The sequence below is a fragment of the Salvia miltiorrhiza genome, chromosome 8 (assembly GCF_028751815.1).
Source record: "Salvia miltiorrhiza cultivar Shanhuang (shh) chromosome 8, IMPLAD_Smil_shh, whole genome shotgun sequence".
NCBI lineage: Eukaryota > Viridiplantae > Streptophyta > Magnoliopsida > Lamiales > Lamiaceae > Salvia > Salvia miltiorrhiza.
This window is the reverse complement of record NC_080394.1, coordinates 32,347,926-32,363,815: the sequence shown is the minus strand read 5'-3', so window position 1 is coordinate 32,363,815 and position 15,890 is coordinate 32,347,926.

Below are 15,890 nucleotides of genomic sequence, written 5' to 3'. Positions count from 1 at the left end.
TAAAATGTCATGTATTCTGAGGCCAATTTTAAAGGTCATGTGCAATTTGCAAATTCGATGAACGTTCGTGTATTTTTCAGCTATTAACCCTAAATTTAATAGTTGCCACCTAACCCAATATTGGGGCATGCAGTCGGACATTGGATCTCTCAATTGCAAAACATATCAAAACAGCTGGTTTTGTGTGTCTGAACCTTCCAAACGAAACCGACACCTTTTTTTCTTAACTTGATTTCAAAGCATATCAATTTGATAATACCATGAAACAGCAAACTCTTTACTCGACACGTGCATGTATGCTTTATTCGAAATGGTTATTAATTTGTAGTACCATTTAAATCTATCTACATCCAACGATCTATAAGAAAAGTGAAAGATTTAATTAATTCATAATAATACTTTCTTTCATATTTTTAATTTTATCTTTTAATGTATCTTCCATGCAAAAAGACTTTCAGCCCAGTTAGCGAAAGCAATATTGTCAAATGTTTAGGTAATGCTCCCTCCATATATTGGCAATAAAACTTTCTAAGGAGAGACTGACGCTGATTTTAAAATGAGATTGTTGAATGTGTTAGATAATTACAATGGCACTTTAGTTTAGAGTTAAACGCTTGTTTGCAGCAGTGACGAATTCAGGATTTTGAATTTGGGGTACGATAAATTAAAATGCAAAGAATGTTGATTTTTCTTAACTCAAAACTCAAGGTCTCAACTCTTAAGTTTTGGTAGGCAGTCATTTCTTTCCTTTTTTTCTTAACTCTCAAATCTGTTTATATTTTTTTAGTTTTTTTTTGTTTAATAATTAAACACATAACACATCCAATCTTTTAAAAATTGGATTGAGTGAGAAAAAAAAAACACCAAAACTCAAAAGTAAAGACTGAAGCCTATAGCAAAGGGAAATGCAACTTTTCGAGGGTACAAAACACTCATTATAAAATATTTTAATACATAATATATATAATATTATTAAAAAAAAAAGACATCGCCCTACTCTCGGTCCACTTCTGCTTTGCAGTGCATGCCAATCTCCAACAACACTTCACTTTCTGTCAGATTTTAAAGTTTGTGAATAGTACCCTGCTTCATTTATCGGGGTACTGTTAATCACGGTAAGTGTTTTTTTTTTTTTGTTTTTTTTTCTTTCTATTTTCTTGTTTTATTTCTTTATGTTACTCATATGAAACACTCCTTATTAATATGCTTTTCTATTTTAAATATTTTAATATTATTAAATTGTTTAAATCCTTGTGTTTACATTCCGTCCCAATAAACTTGTCTCATTTCTTTTAGGCACAGTTATTAAGGCAAGTTAAATTAGTGTAGTAAAAATTGAGGCGAGTTAAATGATGGTTGACTTGTTTTAAATGCATTGACCGAATAATAATAAAGAAAATCAGTAAATGAGGCGGTAGAAACCAAATTTGTGGCGCCAAGTCTAATTTTTTTGGTGAATTCCTGCCAAAAGCATAACAGAACCAAAAATTAGCCTTCATTTCATTCCAAAAATTCAAACTTCATTCCATAATTTTTGGGAATTCAAATTTTCCTCTAAAATTAGGTAGAATACAACTTGCAATTCATCTATATAAGCTTCCCAGAATTCAGTGGTTTACTTAACCAACACATCCTCAAAAACTCACAAAAAAAGAAAAAAAATAAGGAGGGCAAATTATACTGCGGGTGAGAGGAACTCTTATCATTCAGTTTCTTCTTCTCGATAGCAAAATGAGAAGCCAAAACGTGGAAAATTCAGGAAGCATTCATCAAATTTGGCGCATCTCGTTAGACCGTGAGTCGTCTTTGGTTAGCTGCAAAGATTCAAGAATTGAATGGTGAGTACATTCATTCATTAAGTGGTAAATGTCACAAAATAAGGTGCAAAAGAGCTCAAATCGACTTGGAGTTAATTTCAAGTTTGAAATTAAGCAAGAGAAGCACAATTAGAAGGCTTGCAAGCGGAATAAGTTTGTAGCAAGAGCACAGTGGGGCGATGGATTAGCAAAGGTTTGATCATAGCTCATACAAGTTCTACTAAGCCGGACGTGACAACCCCTAACAAATTGCTACGTTTACGGTTTTCACTCGAAGCCATTGAGTATGTCAGAATACTTAAGGTTCTTCAATTCAAGTGTATGCACAATACAATGCATATTGATGAGAAGTGGTTTTACATAACCAAATCATCTCATAGGTTTTATTTGACACCCGGCGAGGCTGAACCACATAGGACATGCAAATCTAAGAAATTTACACTACTAGAAAAACGCTCATAGACAAAAATAAAACCGTTGTGTATACTACCGTTGTGTATGATACATATCATACACAATGGTTAAAAAACTGTTATGTATAATAACATAGATAACGGTACAATGAGCTCATATATAACGGCATGTATCCATTATCTATAAGGGTTATACATAACAGTTTTGTATCCGTTATCTTTGTAAAAAATACATAACGGTTTTGTATCCTGATACATAACACTAACATTCGTTATCTATCACTGTCATACATAACGTTACCAACCGTTATTAAAGATAATAAAAACTGTTATGATTGTGTATTTTAATTATTATAGATAACATTAATTGTAGTTTACATAACGGTTCTTTTTCGTTATCCTTGTTATACATAACAGTTTCTAACCGTTATGTATGATTTTAATTTCGTGGTCTGTTTTCGTTATAGATAACAGTTTTGCATGTATTACATGACGGTTTTTTGCAGATTTTGTATTTATTCTCAATTTTCCTTTTATTTATGTCCAAAAATCAATAAAAAAAAATTCAAATAATAAAATAACATTGACAAAATAATATTAGCATATATAACATAGCATCCAAACCATTCGAGCTACATATATAACCATCCAAACACTTTCCTGTCATACATGTTACACAAATAACAAACATTAATTGTGTTGTTGTTTTACTACATGCACAACAAAATCATTCAAAACATTGCTTCCGAAAATGGGGACTGAATATGCACATGCGTGTAGAGATTGAAATATAAGAAAACTAAGATAATAAAAAATGTTCAAGTGAAAAATAATTCATTAACAGGTCGCTTTCATACCTAAAGTTCAATCAAACATATGCTTTATCACACAAGTTACCCATTCTTCACAAATATCATCGATGTCAGCTTGAGAGTACGTCTTAACATTCTTAAATTGTGAAGAGAAACACGTACATAAATATATTTTAGGAATAATAACAAATGTTCTATTAGAAAATTAAATGATCAGAGTATAATATATAGTTACCATCGATGATAGAGACGTGTAGGCATCAAGTTCATAACATGCCATGATATCTTTCATGAACTTCATGACATAAACTCCACATTGATTTGAATCAGGCTGGATAGGACCCTATAATATTGCAATCAAAACACAAATTTTATCCACCCAAACAACAAACATAATTAAGTTTTAATAATCATAAATAGCAAATTATACCTACCTTACCATATCCAGACTTGCCGATTTCTTGAATTTTTTTCCCTTGCGTGTATTGAAAATATTCATCGCACTTGAAATCAAAGTCAACAAGGTAGTTCATATTAGCTATAAAAACTGATAATAGAGATGATTAGTTAAAGTCTAAGACTTACGTGTCAACAACGGATTTCCATGTGGTATCGCGATTCCGATGGAAAATTGGATCCATCAAAGAGACACGATCTTTCTCAAGATCAATGATTGTCAGAATCCAATGCCCACTATTTTATAAGAAAATTGGATTAGTAGGCGAAAATATATACCACACTAACTACTAACGTATATGCCTCAATATTTTACATTTTCACTTACCCCACGTTGCAATTAACGAATACCAACTGATTTGATAAAGCCTCAAGTAACCTATCTGATACTGCGCGTGCGCTATCCTCGGCTAAGACATGTCGAGCATGAGATATGGTAAATGGATTCACAAACATAAACCTGCCAAGAGTTCCCTCTGTCTTCATCTTTCCATACAAATGCCTGCCAACAAATTTGGATATGTTTAGATAAGAAATACCGGTTAATATAAATGTTAGGTCCGGAGGGTCTCGAATAGGTGTATGGGAGGGGGGAGGAATACACCTATAGGCTATTTTTACTCAAAATCAGAGGGATCTCAAGATAGAGATCAAAACAAAACTTTGCACGCAAACTTAGACGCCTGTTAACTGAAAGGAGTTTTGACCAAACAGGGTTGACGATTGATACTGAAATACTCTTCAGTAAAGAGTTATCAGTTAAGTCACTGGAACTTAACTGATGCACGTTAAGGCTTCAGTTGAGTTTGCTAAAATAGAGATGTTACAAGTCTTCCTGACTATCAGAGGATAGATCAGTCAAACTGATAACATACGCAGCGGAAATAACTTTGTTTCGAGATAGCCTTTGTTGAGCACATTGTTAGACTTAGGTTTCTCTTTTCATTTAATCAGTATTCAGTTTATCAATTGAAAGAGCACAAGTAAGAATGTAAAATTGAAAGCTGTAAATAACACATAGATTTTTACGTGGTTCGAAAAACACTTCCTACATCCACGGTCGGTTGATCAATGTCTATCGATGCACGAATGAGCGTATACTAGTTAACACTTAAAATAAAGTATTTTTTTTTTTGAAGAAAAAATAAAGTATGTTGAGATCTAAAATTGTAAATTCATATATGAGCGACACACAACAATTTCTTCATTTAAAAAGAAAAGGATCCATTTTTTTAGAGTAAGGTAAGAGATAATTAGTTATTGTAGTATCATTTCTAAAGAAAAATTAGTTATTGGAGTAGTAAAGAAGGGACAAACGCGGTCTTCGAGACGCCGTAATCTTTGCAAATATATCCTCATGCTGACGTTTTCCACACGTGAACTTAGAATTATGGGGCCCCACTCCTCTCTCATTGCAGCTGCTTTTTAATTGCTAGACTAGATCATCCACCGCGTGTTATTCTAATGGTCAATGTCGTGTGTTATCAATTAGTCCATCCGTCCCATAAAGTATGACTCATACTCCCTCCGTCCACTAATTCATGATCTAAGGAGCAAAACACGAATTTTTAAAAAAAATGTATTTTTATTAGTTGAGTGGAGAAAAGGACCCACAATTAATGTATTGTTTATTAATTTAGTGGAGAAAAAGAGTATTGTTTTGGGATCCACCAATTAAATATAAATAAAAACTTACTAAAAATGGATAGGCCTTGAGTTGGTGGACGTCCCGAAAAGGAAAGAAGACCTTGAATTAGTGGACGGAGAGAGTATTTTTTTGGCACGAAAATTAAGAAATTGATATTTTATGTGTTAAGTGTGACAGGTGAAAAAGTAAAAAGGTGAATAAAGAGTAATTTTTTTGCTATTTTTAGAAACAGGTCAAACTTTGTGGAACAAACCAAAAAAGAAAGTGGGTCATGGTTCGTGGGACGGATGAAGTACTTTTATTTTTAATTTTATTTTATATATATATTTTTACTATAACACTATCTTTTATATACATATATATATATATATATATATATATATATATATATATATAGGGTAGGGTTAATATAAAAACACCTCTTAAGATGAAAACTAGGAACCAATTTAAAGCCATTGATTTAAATAAAATAGAGGGCTGAGATTAAACTACAGATGCACAATTTCGATTGCATAGATGCACAATTTCGATTTGCTTGAGTATTTTGCATTGTTGGTTTCAATTGCATAAATTGCATATTTTTTAAGTGCACAGTAAAATATAATAAATGCACAGTTTCTTTTGTTGACTAAATCCTAACCATTAGATCTAATATTTAAAAGGTCAAGATTAGGTTCCTAGTTCTCATTTTAACAGAGGTTTTTATTAGAACCTCTTCCTATATATATATATATATATATATATATATATATATATTTAAATATTTATTATATTATGAATGAAACAATTCTATATATAATATAAAAAAAGGTTATTTACCTCTAATTTTTTCTATCCTCATAATTATTCCCCCCAAATTTTCTATCTTTTTTTTTCCTTTTTCTATATATTTTAGTTATTTTCAAAAAATCATGAATTTTAATTCATGAAAAAATATTCAATAATGTTAAATTAAAGATTATGAAAAGATTTTTAATTTGATGTAAAAATTATAAAAAATAAATTTAGAGTGAATAAGTTATACTATGTACTCTAATATTGAACACCGCACTCCTTTTTTATTTCGTTTCCGTTTATTGGGGGAAAAATAAGTAGATGTTATTTTCTTCATTTCAAAAAAAATTACATGATTTTATAATTATAATTATTTTAAATTTAAATATTTTTATATTATACTCCCTCCGTCCACGGAAAAGAGTCATGATTCTCCTCTTTTTTTTGTCCACAAAAAAGAGTCATGTTTCATTTTTTATAGGGTTAATTACGCCAAAAATCATGAACTTTGGTCGGATTTTCAAACTTTCCATGAACTTTTTTTTATCAAAAATTCCCTGAACTTAATCGTCTGAACAATTTTTCCATGATTTTCGAAAATCCCCAAATTGAGTGCTGACATGGCATTTTTGAGTGACCTAAAAAATGATATGGCACCGCCGGACGGGAACCAATACGACGTCGTTTGGAGCCTCTCTCTCAGCTGAGCCCAATTGCATCGTCGGATCGGAAGTCGAGCAGCAGCATCGCCGAAAGTCGAACTCGCCAGAAAAACTCATCTCTCCTTATCACAAACCCTAACCACAAATCACCCTCTGTTGGTTTTCCCATCTCAAACAGCGATGTCGCAACAATTGACTTCCACATCGCAAAAATCACCCTCCCCAATCGCAAACCCTAACCCCACAGCATCTGGAAGCCGGCGGATCTGTGGAAGCCCAAACCCCATAGCAGCAGTCGATTCCTCTTCTCCGTCTCTGCCTCAATCGCGAGTTGCCGACAAACGAAGAAGAGAGTGCAATAAGGGTCGCCGAAGGGGGGGTCATCTGCAAGATTGCGGAGCGCGATTTAAATTGGACAGCAAAAACCTAATCAATCGCCATGATGAATGGGTAGGGTAAATTTGATTACATAGGGCTGCTTTGGAGCAAAGGAGAGCTTTGTAGACGCCGTTGTTGTGGGGAAGAGGATGGTCACGGCGGTCCGCGGCAGCCGCCAACAGCAGAGAGAGAGGGGGGATCGAGCGAGGGATAGAGAGAGATAGGGGGAAGAGAGAGAGAGAGAGAGAGAGAGAGAGAGAGGAGACGTAGAGAGAAATAAACGAGGGAGGGAGGGAGAGTGAGATAGAGGGAGAGAAATGATAGGGGAGCAGGGGCGGCGGCGCAGCCACGGCTTGCGGTGGCTGCCGTGATGTAACAACCCGCTCTTTTATATTTATTTAAGTCCAGTATTGCGTGTTTATTTAATCTATTTTTAGTAAATGAAACGCTTTATAAATTCCCACTATGATTCTGAATTACGTAAATTGGAAACAGAGTGGCTACACTAGCAGTATGCAATTATTTATCTTCGCGTGTTTAAGACCGCGACGTCAATCTTTGAATCAATGAATGATTATTATTCAAGGTTATAACCAACTTAGCGAAGTTGTGTTATTTATAAATCAAGATGGAGGTTATTTAGATTTATTTATATTGTTCCTAAAGTCGTGAATTATTTCCGACTTTGTAGCTAATTAAATCTACGGATTTAATTTAAATGATGATCGAATTAAATCTATGGATTTAATTTAGCAATCTACAGTTTTAATTTAGTTTTTACAAGGCAATATAGATATCAGATACAAGAATTATTCGATTAATTTGTATCTGAATACAAATGCTCGACATTAGAATAACTCGATACCAAAGTTTCTAATACAGAACCAATGAAAGATTTATTGTAGATACACAACAATCATTCCAATAATTTTTTCCTACACCTATCACCTGCCACAACACCCAAGAAAGGAAAAAGGAAAAAACTACACACTCCCCTATATTCCCTTCTCTCGAGCCCTGCACTTCTCACACTCCAGCCACTCTACAGCCACCCTACTCTGCAGCTATGCACATGGTACTCACAACAGCCAGCCTTCCTCCCTTTTTACCTCTCTTTGCAGCAAGCAAGAGCTTCATTCTCTTCCATTTTGAAACAAGAAACACCAAGGAGCAGGAGAAACTGCCTTCGCCTTGCATTCATTGCTTTGCCCACATTCAAGGTGAGATCTTGTGTTTAATTCATCCACCCCCACCTTGATTCACCTGCAATCATTAAGCAACAACAGATACGTTCATTTTCAGTTCACTTCATTCAACACTCCATAAACGAAGGGGAAGGGCTGTCATTCATTCTCTACTAAAACTTCAAGTTAATCCCGGTTTCATTCAACACCAACGAGCAGCCCATAAACACCAAGCATCATTCAAGGTACCTACTGCTACCTCAGTTTTCCTCTACTTTTTCAAACCACACATGTTGTCATCATGCTATAACATTAAAATTTAGATCCACAGCAAGAGGCATGTAAGTATCATACTTTTAAGCAGAACCACGGACCTCACACGTTGATTATGAAATGTTTAAGAGATGGAATGAATCATATGCACACATCAATGGACTTAGTATATAGCTCTACTATATCACTTGAACAAATTTTTAAAGAAAACCAAGGTTACGGTAGAGTAGTTTAGACTTAGCTTCGAACGGGCTGGACACCAGGATCGAAACGACGACGGCGAGAACTTCGTCGACAAAACAGGACGGCTACATCGCGCTAGCTGGCAACTCACAGATGACGGCGAACCATGGAGGACGACGAGGCAGAACCCTGCTTCTTGTCGGAGCTCGACGGAGCAGGAAAAGAGAGGCCGAACACCGAAGAGGCAGCGGCGGTTTCAGGTGAGAAGCTCGCCTTGTTGCTCCACGACCTATTCAGTCGGGCCGAGAGACGAACGAGACGACGCAATGATAGAGCTCTCACCGGCTTTGGAACTTAGAGAAGAACTGGAAACGGCGAACACCGGCTGATCGTCGGCCTCCCTACAACAGCGGCGTTCGTTGCTTGGAAGCAGAAGTCGGCCTTGGGCGAGACAGCGGCAGCCGACGACGGTGGTGACTGTCGGAGCTCTGCAACAGGAGAAGCAGCAGCCGCGACTCCGGGCGAGCAGCAGCAGTTCCAGGCAGCTGAGCGGGGCGGCGCGGCCGAAGGCCAAGCGCCGCTGGTCGCGGCCCAGAGCAGAACAGCAGTAGTCAGCGGCAGCAGCTCCACGCGGCGACCTCGCCGTGAGTCGCCGGAGCAGCAGGAAGCGGCGCTCCTCGCCGTTGAAGAGAAGAGGGGCGACGGCGTGCTTCATGTGGGAGGAAGAGAGAGGCGACGGATAGAGAAGGGAAGAGAGAGAGATGTGAGCAGCAATTTTTTTTAATTGAGAGGTAAGAGGGACAGAGGTGTGAGACGGAAGGAAGGGGAAGACGACGGCGCAGTGAGGAGGTGGCGCCGAACCCGTCGCCGGAAACAGAATCGAGAAAGAGAGAGAGAGGCGTCTGTTTGAGAGAGAGAGGGACGAGTTTGACTGTTTGAGGGAGATGAATTGGGGGGATTTGAGAGTTTGTTGGGCCATTTGTTTTGGCTGAAGCTTATTACTTTTTGCCTTGGGCTCTTCTTTTTGGGCTTTCAATTGGGCTTCTATATATAGTTTGTTTGAGCTTGGTGTATTAATTTATTTCTTTGGGCCTTGCTTATTTAATTTAGAATGGGCTTCGATTTTATATTATTTGGGCTCCTATTTTTTTTTTTAGTTGATTAAGTTCAATGAGATTTATTTAGTTAAGCCCAATAAGACTATTAATTTAGGCCCTCATTATTAATCATAATTATATTTAATTAGCGATTAATTTTAAAACTTACTAATTATTAGTTGGTAAGTGAGTTAGACTAATTCAAGACAAGTGGATTATTAAGATTAATAATCCGACCTCATAAGACGAGCTTTAATTCTTTAAATAGGATTAGCATCTCATAATTTAAGTAAAGAAATATGAGTCATGCATAATCATTTCACGCATCCTCATTTATTGAGATTTTTCGAGAATTAGAATCTTATTTTATTTTCTCGGATTAAAGGTCAAGCACCAGAGTTAGAGCTAAACCGTGAGTCTGCTATTCAGGTGGGCTTTCTTACGTATAAACTAAAACCATATAGTAGAATTGTTAAGACTTTATGCTTATGAATTTGAATGATATTGTCAATGCCTAAATGCTTTATGTTTTGTTATTAATTGCCTATCTGATGTTAATCGAATTCGGATTCTGGATGGGACCGCAAATCCCTTCGGAATTAGTGTACACCTTGTGATCGTGAGTCATCTAGCGGGTTGGCCGATCATAGTGTCCGTAGAGGGAGGCCTCCCTCTCGGCACGAGTTACTGATATGGTGATTAATGATATTAAAATGCCTGCGCGGGTTATTGATGAAAGAAATGATATTATTTTTGGTAAATACGAGTCTTTAAAGGAAAACCCTCGTATCTTACTACTGTTGAAAGGCTTGACAATAAAATATTATGCATGTATGTAAATTTCGGCAAGTGTCCACTAAGTACTTCCGTACTTAGCCCTGCATGTATTTATAAATGTGCAGGTTGAGCTGTGATCGAGGATGTAGTGTGCAAGCGGAGCTTTTGTCAATCTAGGATGATTACCTCAGAGTAGAGTATATGTCTTCATACATATACTCAAACTGTTATTCCGCTGCGAACACTGATTTCGTTATGATATTATGTTGTTTGTCAAACAATATGTATTATTTAATAATGTACTCAAACTCATTGAACACCCATTTCTGGATATTATTATGTACGGTCCTCTTGTGGCCTTCTTTGATATCTAGATATTTCAATTGATTTCCTTATACAAGTCGAGTCATCAAGAAATCGAATATGCCCCTTTCTAAATCCCGCTCCTAAATCCCCTCCCTTAGTCGCGGTTTCCCCGAATTTGCTATCCTTAGCAAGTGCGGTCGTGACAGAATGGTATCAGAGCGTTTCTTTTGCTCTGAGTACTAATCATTCCTTCTAAGTTGAGTCTAGATTAAGTAAGTCAATATACTTTTAAACTAGTTGACAAAAGCTTGGCACTACATCTCGTCACGCTCAACAGAGGTTATGGTAAGTACTTTCAAGTTTTAATTAAGTTAATTTCTTGAAATGTATGAAGCATGAATAAGTATGACTATTGTATGAATCACAAGAACTTAGAACTATTAAGTTATATATGCTCACTCACACGACGGAACATAGAAGAGAACTTAGGGAGATGCCTTAACATTTTCTTCATGTTACGATGACATCGACCACGATGGTTGAAATAGAGAAAGAGGAATCACACGAAGAGTCGCATGATGAAACCACGAGCATGAAGATCGAACAGCGTAACGAACGCCAATAGTACGATAATGGCATGGGCATAGCTTAAATATTCGAGTGTTTTTCTATGATGAGATCTCGAATTAGCTTGGCCTTTTGAACTTATTATGTTGAAACTTTTAGTTACTAGATCTAAGAGTATATCATCATTGCATAACAAGCCCTAAGATCGGTAAACAACGACATTAGAACTATATGAAAGTCAAATTGGTAATCTGTGATTAAGTATTAAGAACCTGTATGGCTTGTGTAAATGCTAGATTTAGATGATGTGATGTTTTTGCACGTTATGGTTATCGAACCAAACTTGTTTTCCGATTTTAGATATTTAGAGCCTTATCGCTTAGAGTTACTTGTCGTGTGTTACTTTTTGACGATAGAACTTCCTTTGTTAGATGGCGAGGACTGTTTTCACCCGACGACGACCACTGCCCCCATGGGCTAGTCCAGAAGAGGTCGAGCGGTCCTACCGCACCTATGCTCCATGTCACGGGGATAACCTCGGACAATTTCTCGCAGGTTTTCACAGACACTGGGTCGAAGCGAGTGTACATGGAGTATCAGGGTATGACGGTATCCAGAGGTTGATCTTACTGTTACCTTCCGAATGGCAGGGATGGGCTAGGCTGATCTCTGCCCATTACATCTTTCGCCGGGAGGATTACCACGACCTCGTGGGAGACTTCCCTAGCTTCATTGCGGAGCTTCAGGCCTGTTTCACCTTGTGGGGCCGCGCCCCTCTAGGGCCCTACATCCTGCCAGGGAGACTACGTACAGGTAGGGACGCCCTTGCCAGCGGAAGCACCCACTACTGCTCCCGAGCCCTCGATGGCCTTGCCCCGAGATTCTCCACCACGAGCCTCAGTTCTAGGGCGCCGTGGTAGGCACGATGACGAGGCAGGCCCTTCTCGTCCACGGGCTCGCAGGGATTTCCCATCGCCTCCTGACTCAGCAACCCGGGCTGCTACTCCTCCACCACCAATGATACCTACGGCAGAAGCAAGGCTTTCGACTGCCATGGCCAACGCTGACAGGGTCATGTCCAACCTGAGGGAGTTCATAGATAGGGGCAAAGCCCCTATGCAGGAGGATGATGGTATAGTACCGTATGGTACGATGAGGATTACTCATCCCGAGCCCGTGCCACCTCCAGCTCCGATCAAGCCTCGCACCACGGTCAGGATCAGCACCAGAGACGATCCGATCCGTGAGATTGTGGACGACATTTTCCGCTCAGCCCAAATCATGCGGGAAACAGGCGAGGGCCAGGGAGAGACTCCGTTGCCCAACTGGGAGCCGGGCGAGGATGAGGAGGAGGACCCCGAGGAGGATCCTGAGGAGGACCCCGAGGAGGATCCTGAGGAGGACCCCGAGGAGGATCCGGAGGAGGACCCCTTAGCGTCACCGAGGAGCAGCCGTACCGCGACTCAGGGTTCGCGGATTTGATAATTTTTAAGCTTGTTGATGTTTTCCGGAAACGATGATTCATTCCGATATTTTTGTAACCTATGACTATGATTTTATTTATGTTGTCTCTAACTAGCATTAGTACGGAAACGTTGGTCTCTAGGACGTTCCATGATTAAGTACCCTTGCGAGGTTGCTTAGCTAGTAAGCCGGTACACCATAGGGAGTACTCGGATCGACTTTACTTACGTTTTGGTTGACGATGTAAAAGCCCTCGATGAGGCAATTTTTTTTTTTCATGATATCTATATATATGACCCTAGCATGGGCTTTCTACGACGATCTCGTGTATGTTTTATATTTCTCTACGGGTTTTATTCTTCACAAGTCAGTTAAGAATGTAGTAACTTTGAATAATGTGACTTGTGTATGCAACGGTTCCTGTGAAAATCTTAGTTTTGGAGTTATGATATTTTTTTAAATTTGACCAACAATTCTTTATTAATTGCCTTAGAGACTCATGTATAGAATGTGTTAAAATGGATGTTTGTAAATTGCAGAATGCCGCCTAAACGAGGTCGCCCCCCCTAGAAGAAACGTTAACAATGATGGAAATCGCAATGAAATACCTGAAGAGCGGCGAAACGACAGGGAACCTACCCCACCCCCTCCACCCCCTGCTAGAAGGACTGAAGAACTTTTTCTTCGACAGAATCCGCCCACGTTCACTGGGACAGGCGACCCAGCCGAGGCCGAAGCTTGGATACGCGCTTTGGAGTGTATCTTCACCTTCCTACACTGCACAGAAGAGGAGCGACTCTCGTGCATGTCTTTCCAACTAGCCGGATCGGCTGACTTTTGGTGGGAAGCCCGCCGAAAGACTCTGACTCCCGAACAATGGGCAGCTTACACTTGGGAAGACTTTAAAATTGGATTATACGATAAGTATATTCCCAAAAGCTACAGAAAGAAGAAGGAGGCGGAGTTCTATAGCCTGAAACAAGGGAAGAAGACAGTGACAGAGTATGACAGAGAGTTCTGCGATCTATCGCGTTATGCTCCGCAGCAGGTGGATACTGATGAGAAAATGGCGGAGAAATTTTGTGCCGGTCTGAGGTACGAGATTCGGATGACTCTAGCTAGTCATGGTGGACTCTCATACACTGAGTCTTTGAACAGGGCACTGGACATCGAAGCTGCGATGCCAGTAGAAAGGTTGGCTCCGCCACAGACCTCAGCGCCAGCCAACCCACCTGCACGCCCTCAGAACTTTAAAGGGAAGCGCAACTGGAACGACCATGGGAGAAATGAAAATCAGACTAATAAGAGGCCATGGCAAGGAAATGCGCCGTTGGGACAATATCAGCAACAAGGACAAGGGAAACAACAGGGTCCTGCCCCGGCTGGAGGCAGCCAAAGACAAAATGAAGTTCCCCTTTGCCCAAAATGCCACAAACCACATCGTGGTGTCTGTAGGGCTGGAACTGACAGTTGCTACACGTGTGGTCAGAAGGGCCACTACTCCTCACAATGCCCCAACAAACAGCAGGGCGCGGCAATCAGGGCCACTTATGCCCAGCCCCTGCAAGCAGTTCAAGGGCAACACCAGCCCCGCCAACAACAGCCATACCAGCAGCAATACCAATACCAGCCCCGCCAACAACAGCCATACCAGCAGCAATACCAACACAAGCACCAACAGCGCCAACAGCAACAGAGGCGGCAGCAACCATTGCCGCAGCAGGCGAGAGCCTTTGCTCTCACCCAAAACCAGCCCGAGAAAAACCAAGGAAACCTGGCAGGTATGGGCAAGCTTAAAGGTTTTTCCATAATGATTCTGTTCGATACTGGTGCCTCGCATTCTTTTATATCTGCCCCTTGCGTAGATACCGTAGAAATCGAATCAAAACGAGCTAAGTGTGCCTTAAGAATCACTACACCCTCAGGAGAAAGATCTACCACCACACATGTTTGCTCGAACGTAGAATTTGAAATAGGAGAACTTAAGATGGTAGCGAACAATCTTAATATTCTGCTCATGTGGGACGTAGATATGATCTTAGGAATGGACTGGCTAGCTGAGAATCACGCCACCATCCTTTGTAGTGAACGAAAAATTTCTCTTCGACCACCTAGAAAGGAACCGACGGAATTTCACGGCATAGGTATGAAGAAAAGAGTACCAGTGATATCCGCATTACAAGCCAGAAAGGAGATGATGAAGGAAGGAAGCACAGCTTATCTCGTCTACCTAAACGGGGAAGCTAGTGAAGACAAGAAGGTGGAAGATGTGGCAATAGTACGAGACTTTCCAGAAGTTTTTCCTGAAATATTGCCGGGACTACCTCCAGACAGGCAACTAGATTTCACCATTGATCTAGAACCTGGATCTGCCCCAGTATCAAAGGCACCGTACAGGATGGCCCCAAAGGAACTACAAGAATTGAAGGTGCAACTACAGGAACTCTTGGACTTGGGTTTCATCAGGCCCAGTGTCTCGCCTTGGGGAGCGCCTGTACTCTTTGTCAAGAAGAAAGATGGAACCATGAGGATGTGCATTGATTATCGAGAATTGAACAAACTGACGCTTAAAAACAAATACCCTCTTCCAAGGATAGATGATTTGTTCGATCAACTCAAGGGAGCCAGTGTATTCTCAAAAATAGATTTAAGGTCTGGGTATCACCAGCTGAAGATCAGACCAGAGGATATACCCAAGACCGCTTTCCGCACAAGATATGGTCACTATGAATTCGTTGTCATGCCTTTTGGTCTAACCAATGCACCGGCAGTATTCATGGACCTCATGAATCGAGTTTTCCATCCATACTTAGACAAATTTGTCTTAGTGTTTATAGATGATATCCTCATCTATTCTAAGAATGACCAAGAGCATGAAAATCATTTGAGAATCATTCTGGAGACATTAAAGACGGAGAAGTTGTTCGCCAAATTCAGCAAGTGCGAATTTTGGCTGAAAGAAGTAATGTTTCTAGGACACATCGTATCAGCAGATGGAATTAAGGTGGACCCCGCCAAGGTGCAAGCAGTGCGCGAGTGGAAATCACCAACCACACCTAATGAAATCCGGAGTTTCTTA